Below are 12,441 nucleotides of genomic sequence, written 5' to 3'. Positions count from 1 at the left end.
TGTCAAATATCAAAGTCTGAATAACCATAATTTGTCTACCAGTCTTTTTTTTTCCAAACAAAAATAGTGTTCCATGAAGAAAAAACAAACAAAACACAGCTAGTTTAGTTCACAAACAACTGCAAAAGTGCTTCTCCTCGAGACAACGCCCCTGTTTCAGAGCACACAAGGCTTTATGAGTATTTCCCTCATCAAACAGAATAATAATAAAACAAGTACTCAAGGGGCAAGATTCAATGGCATTAATAATTATTACCAAGTCATTAAGAACATCCTTAGCAAAACTCCACAAGTGTATGGCCACAAAGAATGCATTCATTACAATATAATTTGGTACCACCGCCTTAATTTGTGTAAGGCACTACAAATTTAACCATCATTGGCTTTTCACCATCAGTACAAATGTCAACACAGTGAAAAAGGCAAATAACAACTTAATAAAACTATAAAAATAGTTATCACTTTGTACTCCCAGTCCCACCAGGAGTCCCAGATCAAATTTTGAAGACCACTTCCCGAGGTAAGCAGTTCTCAGCTCTGATGTGCAGCAGAATCACCTGTGACCTTGAACTAATGAATCAAATCTCTACACTGACAAAGCACCATTAGATGAATCTTAGGTGCACCACGGATTAATAACTACTGACCTAGTGATGGATAAAACTAGGATTAGCAGTGAGAATGGGACAGGAGGAGATAATTAGAAACTCGATTAAGAACTAAAAGGCTTTACAGATTGCTGAAATGTGAGAATATAAAGAAAATTAAAACATCAAAGGTTTTGAGCTTTGATTACTGAAAAAAAAATGGTGATACCATTAACAGAATGAGAGAAATTAGGAGGAGCCTATTAAGAAACTATAGAAATAAGAAGGGAGATAAATTATTTTTTCCTGATCTTCCTGGTCAGAATTAATTCCCTCTTCCTCTATGTTCACTAAATGCCATCTGTATCTCTATTTTTAAATTTTACTTCATCTCACATTGTACAGGAGCTGTTTACATGACAGTCTCCCATTCAGTAGAGAGGAAGCTCCTTAAGGGCCTGTGTGGGCTCAGGAGCACCAGTCCTGGGTCCAACTACATGGTCTTGGGAGTATTATGTAACCTTTCTACCCTCAATTTTATCGTGTCTAAAATGGGGATAAAGTTATTTACTTTTTAGGATCAGAGATAAATTTTCAGAGTAATTAGCATACTGCCTAGCACATACTAAAAACTCAACAAATAACAATGATAAAAATCAATCAGCAGAGTTGCATTTCCCTTAGGAGCACTCCCTTTAGAGCTAAGTCTTTCTGAGTGATACAGACTTTTGGTAATCCTCACTTTAAAGCATACCATGGACACAGTTCCTTCTCAATTAGTTATAGAGATGATAATCTAATGTGTGAATCAAATCATTCAGTGTACCCTGCCACAGGCTCAGGAAGACCTTTAGAAAACGGAAAAACAAAGATTTTATGATATGTTTTGCTGTACTGGAATGTTGTATCTAACTATAAAAACTTGGGGGGGGGGGTTCACAAATGAAATTCCTAGATTGCTACAGGATTTAATTTATTCATGTTATCTTTAACCCTCATATACTCAGATAATTTACAATGTACAGTAGGGGAATAAAATTCTCTTCTCTATTCATGTGACCAAAACACACATCTGGTCTAAAAGTCAGCAGTTTACAAGAGTCCCTCCCCAGAGATTAATGGTTCTGGAAGAGAAATACAGTACAGACTTACTTGAAAGAGAATGGAGCTGAGAAGAGAATGAGAAGGAGTAATCCTAAGGGAGATAAAATGCAACTCTCAAAGCTGGCTTTCAGCCAGCACTGCTAAGCTCACATCTCCTGACTTGCCAAAAATAACATCAGGGTCTTTGTGACCACAAGTAGTAAGGACTATAGCTTTAGGTTTCATCTTAAAATAACTATAGAAAACAACCAAAAAAAAAAAAAAAAAAACAAAAAAAAAAAAAAAAAGAACACAAAACAAAACAAAAAATAAAAAACCATACATCAGTCAAAGCGTGATGAGAATTTTTAAAACTCTACCATGATCCAATCTATGCTGTTTCCATTATAATCAGAAATGGTGCCTCCCCCATTATTTCTCTAAGGCAGGCTTGAAGGAAGTTTAACTCGGAGAAAAAACTCTAGGATGTCATATCAAAATGCTTTCATTTTTAAGTAAATAAAAACTCAATTCAAAGTGGCTTAAAATAACACTTCTCCAGCTTTTTTGTGCATGTACATCATCTGGGGATCTTATTATAATGGAGATTCTGATTCTGTAGGACCCAGATTGGGACAAAAATCCTTTCCAATGGGCTCACAGTGATGCTGATGTGCGAATAAATGAACCACAATTTCAGTACCAAGTACTTAAACCACAAGGAAATACACAGATTAACATATCTGAAAACTTAGAGAAAAGACTGTTCAAAAATGTCATCAAGGGCCCATAGCTTTTCTATCTCTCTGCTCTACCATCCAAAATGTCAGCTTCACAACTGGTTAGAGCATCGTCCCAATATACCAAGGTTGCAAGTTCGATCCAGGTCAGGGCATATAAAAGAATCAGCCAATGAATGCATAAATAAGTGGAACAACAAACTTCTTTCTCTCTCTCTCTCTCTCTCTCTCTCTCTCTCTCTCTCTCTCTCTCCCCTCCCCCTCACTAAAATCAGTAAATAAAAGTTTTAAGAAATAGTAAAATTTTTAAAATGTCAGCTTCATCCTAACCTTGGCTCCACCTTCTTGGAAACAGTATGGCTGACAATAACCAGGCCTACATTGCTTCCTTGATCATGTCCTACAGAAGATACAAAGTGTCTTCCTATGGATCTCTTCTAAGTGCAAGGAAAAACATTCCCAGAAGCTTAAAAGACTTTTCTTATATCCTAGTTGCCGGAATTAGGTCATGTGTTCATGCCTGAACCACTGACTGGCAAAGGAGAATAGATAACCCTTGGGCCAAAAAGGCCTATCTCTGAACTGAGGGTGAGTTCAAGTTTCCTGATTCTTACTGGTTACAGAAAAAAATATCATGGGTCATTAGGATGAAAGAAAGAGAAACAGATGCTTAGCAGGCAGTAAACAATATCCAATATAAGTAAATGTTTTCCTCCCATCAAAGCTATCATTTTGTTCAGAATCTACTGTAACAACTTTTCCTGATTTTAGAAATTCTACTATATTGGCACATGTTTAAAATCTTTACTATAAGATGGCTTATAGTATTTAAAACTCATTCTATACGATGGCTTTCTAAGCTCCTTCATCTATTAGCATTTATTCATATTTGAGTATAACTATAAAAATAATTTCAAAATACTTTTGTCAATCCAAAATGAGAAGTTAATAATTTCAAATCTATAAAGTTATAGCATAATAAGAATAATAATGACAACAGGATATGGTAGCCTAGCAGTAAAGTAAGAAATAAATTCATACTGTAGGATAAATAAATGAATAAGTGAATGACTGAAGAAGTGTGGGCTTTGGTCATGAATCTATCAATCTTTGCATGGAAGCAAAACTTCCTCTCAGGGTGAACTTTATGTTATGTAAATTATACCTCAACTAGAGGCCTGATGCACAAAATTCATGCAAGAGTAGGCCTTTGCAGCCCCAGCTTTGTCAGAAGGTCATCCAGACGGTCATTCCACTGTTCAGCCATTTGGTCAATTTGCATATTACGCTTTTATTATTATAGACTAGAGGACAAGAGCATACAATTCATGCACTCGCGGGGGGGGGTCCCCCCAGCCTGGCCTGTGCCCTCTCACAGTGCGAGAGCCCCGCAATCGATCGCCCCAAAGAGGCAGGCCTCGCCCACCCATCTAGGGCTCCTCAATGGATTGCCCCAAAGAGGTAGGCTGGAGCCGGGGGTCCCACCACCGCGCTGCGCAGAGCCACGGGACCCCCAGGCCTCACTGTGCAGAGACACGGCCCCGACTCCACGCTGCCCACACAGAGTCAAGCCCCCGCCTACCCACACGTGCATGCAGCCCCACCCACCTGCGCACGCCCCCTCTGCACGCAGCTCCTGGTGATCGCCCGTTGCCGCGTGAGGGCATCATGGTGTGAGGGCGTAACGACCACATAGGCTTTTATTAATAGGATAAGGACGCTTTAAAAATAACACTTCCCTCTAATAATATAGAACAACTTGTGGAGAAAAAAAGTCTAAAAAAGACTTAGCCACATATGTCACAAATGCCAAACATGTACTACTTAGTTTAAACAAAAATCAGGGTCGCATAAACTGCAGCAGAGATCCCTGAAAGCAAGACCAAAAACGTGGGCCATGTGATCTGATCCTTAATGCTGCTCTACCTCATGGTGCTCTGAGACCCAGGAAATGCAATTACTCTGTAAGAAGCACTCCTTGATAGTCAACAGAAAGCAAAGGCTGGAGCCAACTATGTGGGCTCATAGCTTGCGCAACAGTTGCTGCTAGGAAAAACTTAGCAAACATCTCAGTTATAATTCACTAACAGATGAGACATTTTTTGTTTAAACTAGTAATCCTAAAGGAATGTGATCATTTCACAGATTGGGCTCACTATTTCCAGGTCTGCAATGCACAATATAAATTATTACACAAGGCTATCTTCAGATGTAGATCTATGCTTTTCAACCTGAATTCTAATTGGTACCTAATTCAAGTCACTGCACAAATATGCCACTACACAAATCTAGTGAAATGTAAAAATTTATGAGTATTATTATTCACAATAGCCAAGCTATAGAAACAATCAAAGTGTCTATCAAATGATGAATGGATAAAGATGTGACACACATACACATACACACACACACACACACACACACACACACACACAGGAGTATTATTCGGTCTTTAGAAAGGGGGAAATTCTGTCATTTGGGACAAAATGGATGAACCTGGAGGACATTATGTTAAGTGAAATAAGTCAAACAGAGAAATACAATGATCCACTTACTAGTATATGTGGAATCTTTTAAAAAAAAAAGTCAAACTCATAGAAAGAGTAGAATGGTGGTTAGCAGGGGTGGGGTAGGCAAAATGGGGAAATGTTGGTCAAAGAGTAAAGCCTCAGAGTTATAAAAAAAGTCTTTACATTTTTTCTGCCTGCATATATTGGCTCAAACCATTTGTGATATTTAAATTGCTTCCCTCGTCCTAACTGTCCAAATCTTATCTATCCCACGTTCCTTTTCTCCCTTTAAGTCAGCTCTAGGAAGCCATCCAGGTGATTCCTAAGCATGCTCAAGGTTGAAAACCATGAGATTTGGTCATTATGATTGGTTATTTAAAAAAAACAAAAAAACACCTTACAATAGTAATTTAAATAAACAGGTATTTATTTGCCTCATAGAAGAGAAAGTCTGCAAGCAAAGAGTCCAGGGTTGACATCCAATGATGTCAACACCCTTAGCATATTGGTCTGTCACACCATGGGCACAAGGTGGTTGCTGCTCCTCCAAGCCAGAGAGACAGAATAAACAACAAAGGACCAGGCCAGAAATATCACTTCCCTTTCACCTGGGAAATAAAAGCTTTCTTAGTAGCTTTCCCCTCCCTACTAATAAGTCTTCCTGTAAATGTGTGGCAAACTGCATTTTTAAAAGATGATCACACCAATATATTTATCCCATCCCACATGTTCCTTTTACAATGTGATAGATACTCCAACTGAGAAGTCACATTCTCTTCCTTTGAATCTGGGAGGGTGTGTGTGACAGAGTAGCCCTGAAGTAATGCCATGGGACTTCTGAGGCAGCTTCCATCTGGGACTCTCTCAAAAAAAAACCCTTTAAACCCAAAAGACCATGTTGAAACCATGAGTGACTGTTCTAGCAGGACTCCAGAAGACACAAGCATTAACTGCCAGCCTTCATACAATTCCAGGCCCCAGGCTTTAAGTCTTTGAGGCCTCAGATATCATGGAGTAGAAACAATCTGTTCCCACTGGCTTTATCTGAATTCCAGGCCCAGATGAGAAATAATATATGAGAAATAATAAGTGGTAATTGTTTTAAGTCACGACATTTTAGAATGATTTATTACACAGTGGTACAGAACTAAAACAGGTGTCATTGGCCAGCACTGTGCCTCATGGCCCACCTGCCACTGCAGAACAACCTGGGAAATAGGTGGACATGATTGCCACAAACTTTTGATTAAGGTGGGCACACTGTCACTAACACACTATCAGGGTTCTATTAGCAAGGGGAAGATGGAAATGAGTACTGGGGAGGCTATGAGCAGTACCTGCCACAACCACTTACTTAACTCTTATGTACTACCTTATATCATGCTGATCTTTTCCTAAATATATGTCTTTCTCCACTAATAGAACATAATAGAGTCTTCAAGGCAAAGACTATTTCATTACAAAATGCCTTAAATAGTGGTTACTCTAAAAATATTAGCTATTTAACTTCTGAATGGAAATATTTAGGTTTCACTTTAGAACTTCCAGGTCCTAGCAACTGTGAGATTCTGAAACAAATAAAGAGAAAAGGTTTTATAATTTTTTCTGGAATTTTCCAGAATAATTTCTCTGGGAAAATGCTGGTGCAATTGAACAATCAAATAATCTCTGAAGATCCCTTATATTATACAGACAAATATCAACTAACTCCAGAGTTAGAATAAGTCATTGCAACAGTGTCTGGAAATCCTGCACAACATAAAGAGATAAACACTGGTGTAGGCTAATTAACAACTGCAGGGCACTTTGTAAACATAAAGTTCCTAAATATTTATTCTGAAATAATCATGTTGATTTATTACTAAGTGATAAACTTACTCTTAATGGAGCAGGAACCTCACTGTAGCTCTCCAAAATGATACTAGCCCCCAAGTACTCCTGACCACTCACGATTTATACTGAGCCAATATATCCATTTCTTTAAACAATAAGAATAAATAGATGTTACTGAATTTAATTTAAAAATAAATCTTAACAGAAAACATTCCAAAACTTTTATTTTAGCGAAATAAAAGTTCATTATCTGAATTTAGGGAAAAAAAACAAAACCTCATTCATCAAATAACTAAAGCTGAAATTAGTCACTAATTCAGGTTTAGTTGATTATAAAAATATTAACTAATATTCACATAGTACTTCAGAATTTATGAAGTGCTCTCATACATATATGTCACATTATAGATATAGATAGATATCTATATATAGGTATCTATATACCTACTAGTATACTATAGGTATACTAGTAGGTATAGGTATAGGTATAGGTATAGGTATAGGTATAGGTATAGGTATAGGAATAGGTATAGTCGTCTTCAGTATCTATGGGGGATTGGTCCAGAACCCCTTGCAGATACCAAAATCTAAGGATGTTCAAATCCTTTATATAAAATGGCATAATGTTTGCAGTTAACCTATGCACATCCTCCCATATACTTTATATCATCTCAAGGTTACTTAAAACACCTATTACAATGTAAATGCTATGTAAATAGTTGTTATACTGTATTGTTTAGGGAATAATGACAAGAAAAAAAAGTCTGTACATGTTCAGTACAGATGCAACCATGGTAGGCCTAAGTACACAGCACATACCAACAACAACATAACATTGTTGGTTTTTTCCAAATATTTTTAATCCCAGGTTGGTTGAATCCACAGATGCAGAACCTGTGGATATGGAGGGCCGACTGTATATATAAGGTATCCCCCCAAAAATGTATATACTCACTTTGAATAATTATAAAGGCAGTGTTTATTAAAATACATTTCATTTTCAAAATTGAGCTATCAGCTATTAAATTGTGTATACTTTTTTTGGATACCCTGTATATACATGTGTATATCTAGATATATTTATTTTCCTATAAAATTATTATATAAAAGTGCTTTGCAAACTGTAAAAACGTCTATAAAGGTTAGCAATCTAGCAATATGTATTTACTATTATTCATCTACTATTATTATTAGCAATAATAATGTCTTAATGAGGCAGGACCTTTTATCCCCGTTCTACAGATAAGGATATTGAGGCTGAGAAAGGAGAAGTGACTGGTCCATGATCACATAGCCAACTGAAATACACACGGTACTGAAACTCACCTTCTGACGTAAAATTCTGGGTACTTTCTAGTGGATCATGCTGCGTCTGTATAATGTTCACTTTTAAAAACATGATTCCCAAAGATTGCAAGAGAAAGTGAAGGGAGAGGTCTATTGATGGGCATAGAACTATCATGTCTAAGGCTGTAGGGAAGGTCATCTCATGTTATTGGACAACCCAGTAAACTAAAGATCACAAAGAAAACAAAAAAGATCCACTACAATATAAGCTAAGAAATGAAACCAATTTTAGTAACTTTAACCAAGGCGCATAAAAAAAAGCACACCTTTTCACACTGTAACATTTCCAGTATTTCTTTAAAATACTGCACTATGGTCCACCTAACTGCAAGCATCACTTTCCAGTTCATGTCAGAACTGTCCCTCCCTCAAATATATATGCCAAAGATCCTTTGAACATGATGCTTATAAAAACTACCTTAGGTTATAAGTTCCTAGGGACTTTTAATTAAACTCACAAACAGCCAATTTTATGGACACATCTAGCAGTGCCAAGAAACTAAAAGTCTCCTGTCCAGTCACAGCATAGACTGAGTCTTAATTAAACCTCAAAGCAGAATCCTAGGAGGTTGTCTATACTTCAGATGTTCCCCAGAACAGGTCCAAAGTACAAGTATTTAGTAATTATTTTCCTAAAACAGCATACTTATCACAGGGCTTAAGCTACAAGTTTGCCAATTTCAGCATAAGAAGACAGACACCCAACAAAATCTTTAGCATGTTGACTGGCAGATAAAAGGCATTAATTATAATCTTAACATACACATAGGATTTCTATGCAAGTGAAAATGCAATCGAAGCTACAAGTATTCAGGTATTTCTTTTACTTGAAATACTGATAACCACCACAGAAGCAACAGCAAAAAAAAAAAAAAAGCATAAGGCAAGGTGTGAAACTTTTCACTGAAAAGGGATTAGAAGACAGACTTCTGAGTATTGAGTAACTTTAGTCAATAAGAAGCAAAGGAGCAGAACAGTACTCACTTCTGCACTGGGAAGCAGTGTCCAGTGTGAATATGAACACGTACACTGGAATCAAACAGCTCTGAGTTCAAACCCTACCCCTTCCACTTACTAGCCATGTGATTCTGGGAAAGTTATTTAACCCTAATAGGCCTCAATTTCTTCATCTATAAAACAGGAATAATATTACCTACCTCACAAAGTCTTTAAAGTATTTAAAAATGTTTGAAACGTACCCACTGCAATACCTGGGACAAAAGTAAGTATTCAAGCCCTAGCCAGTTTGGCTCAATGGAAAGAGCGTCGGCCTGCAGACTGAAGGGTCCCAGGTTCGATTCTGGTCAAGGGCACATGCCCTTCCGCTCAATCCCCAGTGTGGGGCATGTGGGAGGCAGCCTATCAATGATTCTCTCATCGCTAATGTTTCTATATTTCTCTCCTCCCTTCCTCTCTGAAATAAAAGTTTTTTTTAAAGTAAGTATTCAGTAAGATTCAGCTATTTATTAACAGCCTTTTAAGACTGTAAGTTATTTAAATAAACTAGAACAATTTCAACAACTACTTACATTTGTCAGTAAAACAACACAAACTTTGAGATACTAAGGTCCCTGATCTTAAAAGGGCCTTCAAAACCCAATCATTAGCACTGGCCGGATGGTTAGAGCATATGCCAAGGTTTTGGCTTTGATCTCCAGTCTGGGCACATACAAGAGACAACCAATGAGTGCATAAATAAGTGAACACCAAATCGATGTTTCTCTTTCTCTTTCCCTTCCTCTCTCTCTATCAAATCAATACTTTTTTAAAAAAAAATTTAAAAACAAACAATCATTAGTCCTGGTCTGTGTGGCTGTTGGTTGAGCATTGTCCCATGCAGGGGAGGGTTGCTGGCTCCATTCCAGTCAGGGCACATGGCCGGGTTGTGGGCCCAATCAGGAGGCAAATGATTGATGTTTCTCTCTCACATGGATGTTTGTCTCTCTCTGCCTTCCTCTCTCTTAATTTTTAAAAAATCATTAATGATCAAAATGGTAATTTTATAAGGAGGCCAGTTTTGCGAACTATTGATAAGAACAAGAGTCCTTGCTCTCTTTCTAACCACAACACTTTTCTCTCCTATAACCATCAAAACAGTCTTGGGATTAAAGAGCTATCATTTTATTTGAAAGTTTTAACAAGACATTGCCCAGTAGGGACTGAATCAACAGTAAGAGAATCAAAACAAATAGGAAAAAATAAAATTGATGATTATATATTTTTCAATATCAAGGATAATCAGAAGGCAAAAAATGAAGAGAGAACAAACTGTTCAAGTGATAAATATCTAACTTTTATTTTAAATATTTTTTGTTGATTTTAGACAGGAAGAGGGAGAGGGAAAGAGAGAAACAATGATATGAGAAACAATGATAGGTTGCCTCCTGCATGCCCTCTATTGGGGATCAAGTTCACAACCCCAGCATGTGCTCTGACCAGGATGGAACCAGTGACTTTTCAGTGCATGTGACGACGCCCAACCAACTGAGCCACACAGGACGAAATAGCTAACTTTTAATATCCTCTATTATAAATTATCTTAGTTGTATTGGAAGGCAGATAAAACCTTTAAAACATTCCTGTTATGGGTTTTCCTAGACTCTTTTTATTTCCCTAGACTCTTAAATGTTTGGAAAATATTTTCAACTCTTACAAAGTGAAGTACCTACTTCAATTCTTATACTCAATAAAGGAAAATATTCTAACTGCAGTGAAGTTGTTTCTGTTTTAAGACTAAAACATTGTCCAGGGCTTTAAACTCTATTAAAATTATAAATTTATCTGAGAAATAAATTTACTGACTAAATAAAATGATTAAAAAAACACAAAAATAATAAGACTGGAAACTTTCAAAAAGAAGTCAAGATTTAGGATGTCAAAGAATTAAGCTCCTCAAAAATTAAGCTCAAAACAAAATAAAATATTCTTTTTTAAAGGCCAAGCTTTTTAAAGTATAAAATAAAAAACACAAAGAACTTATATACTTAGTAGAGGCCCGATGCAAGAAATTTATGCAAGAGTAGGCCTTCCTCCCTCCCCCCGCACCCCTTACCCCCAGCACCGGCTTCCCTCTGGCACCGGGGCCAGGGCTTCCCTCGCAGCCCGGCTTCGTCCAGGTCGTCCAGAAGGATGTCCGAAAGGACGTTCAGTCTAATTAGCATATTACACTTTTATTATTATAGATATGCATAGCCTTTGGACATGGGCAATAGGGTAGTGAAGACTGGGGGGGGAGGGTTGTGGCTGGGAAGAGGGGGGTAAAGCAGGGGAATGGAAGATATCTGTAATACTATCAACAATAAAAATATATTTAAAAGGGAAAAAAAGTAAAATAAAAAACATATACTTGGAAGATCAGTGTATTAACTCAATGGGCATATTTAAGAAAGACACAGAGCATACAACAGTATTAACCAAAGAAACAGTCTTTGTCTTTGATTAAAAAGCATAAGATAGTGTCCTTTGACCAATCTCTCATACAGTCAAGGTTGTATTTCAAATTGTTTATTTGAATTTAATTAAACAGTGAGCTGTTAGTCAATTCCATTAAACACAGATCCAATTTCTCTGCCCCGGTTTTTTTTTTTTTTTGATAAGTTAGAAATCGTAAGTATAATATCATGTGACACCGTTAAACTTATAGACAAGGCATTATATTAATAGTATATACAGAGCACTGATGTTACAATTCCAGCTTGATGGTCACAGCTCTTTATATAAAATCTCACACCAAGTTTATGCATCATACTCAATCAAAGGTTCAGAGCTTTCAAATTATCAACAAAGCCTCTCCATTTAATTTTAAAGAAGAAGGAAAGAGAAGGGAGAGAGACACCAAAGTTCAGCTTCTAAATATCTTTTCACTTTTTAGAATGAATGTTAGAATGTTTTCCCTTTAAGAAGTATTAGAATTGAAGTAGGCACTTAGTTAAGTATGCATTTCAGACATTGTATAACTAGAAAAAGTGATGCAATCATTCTGCAAATATGTACTAGACATTTATTCAATACAGGACCCTAATCAACATGGACACTATTCGATGTAGGCAGCTATGGAGGAGGCATAAAATACAGTTCTGTTTTGAGGGAGCTTTCTCAGACAGAAAACAGCCACACACAAAAAGAAATGGCTACAAACAGGTACCTTTCAATAATAACTTTAAATGTAAATGGACATGCTCCAACAACCAAAAGACATCGAGTGGCTGAATGGATAAAAAACCATGACCCATACATTTGCTGTCTACAAGAGACCCACCTCATTAGAAGGGACTCGCACAGACTGAAAGTGAAGGGATGGAAAAATATCTTTCAGGCAAATGGAAAGGAAAAGAAAGCTGG

At 37.0% G+C, this 12,441-nt stretch overlaps 1 protein-coding gene across 2 annotated transcripts in view; it reads right to left on the bottom strand.

Annotated features, from left to right (window-relative positions):
* The window catches only part of RAD51B (RAD51 paralog B), a 539,221-nt gene that overhangs the window by 492,325 nt on the left and 34,455 nt on the right, over positions 1 to 12,441 (bottom strand). The window lies entirely within an intron of this gene.

Source organism: Myotis brandtii, unplaced genomic scaffold, assembly GCF_000412655.1.
Source record: "Myotis brandtii unplaced genomic scaffold, ASM41265v1 scaffold536, whole genome shotgun sequence".
Classification (NCBI taxonomy): Eukaryota; Metazoa; Chordata; class Mammalia; order Chiroptera; family Vespertilionidae; genus Myotis; species Myotis brandtii.
This window is presented reverse-complemented; position numbering and strand designations above follow the sequence as displayed.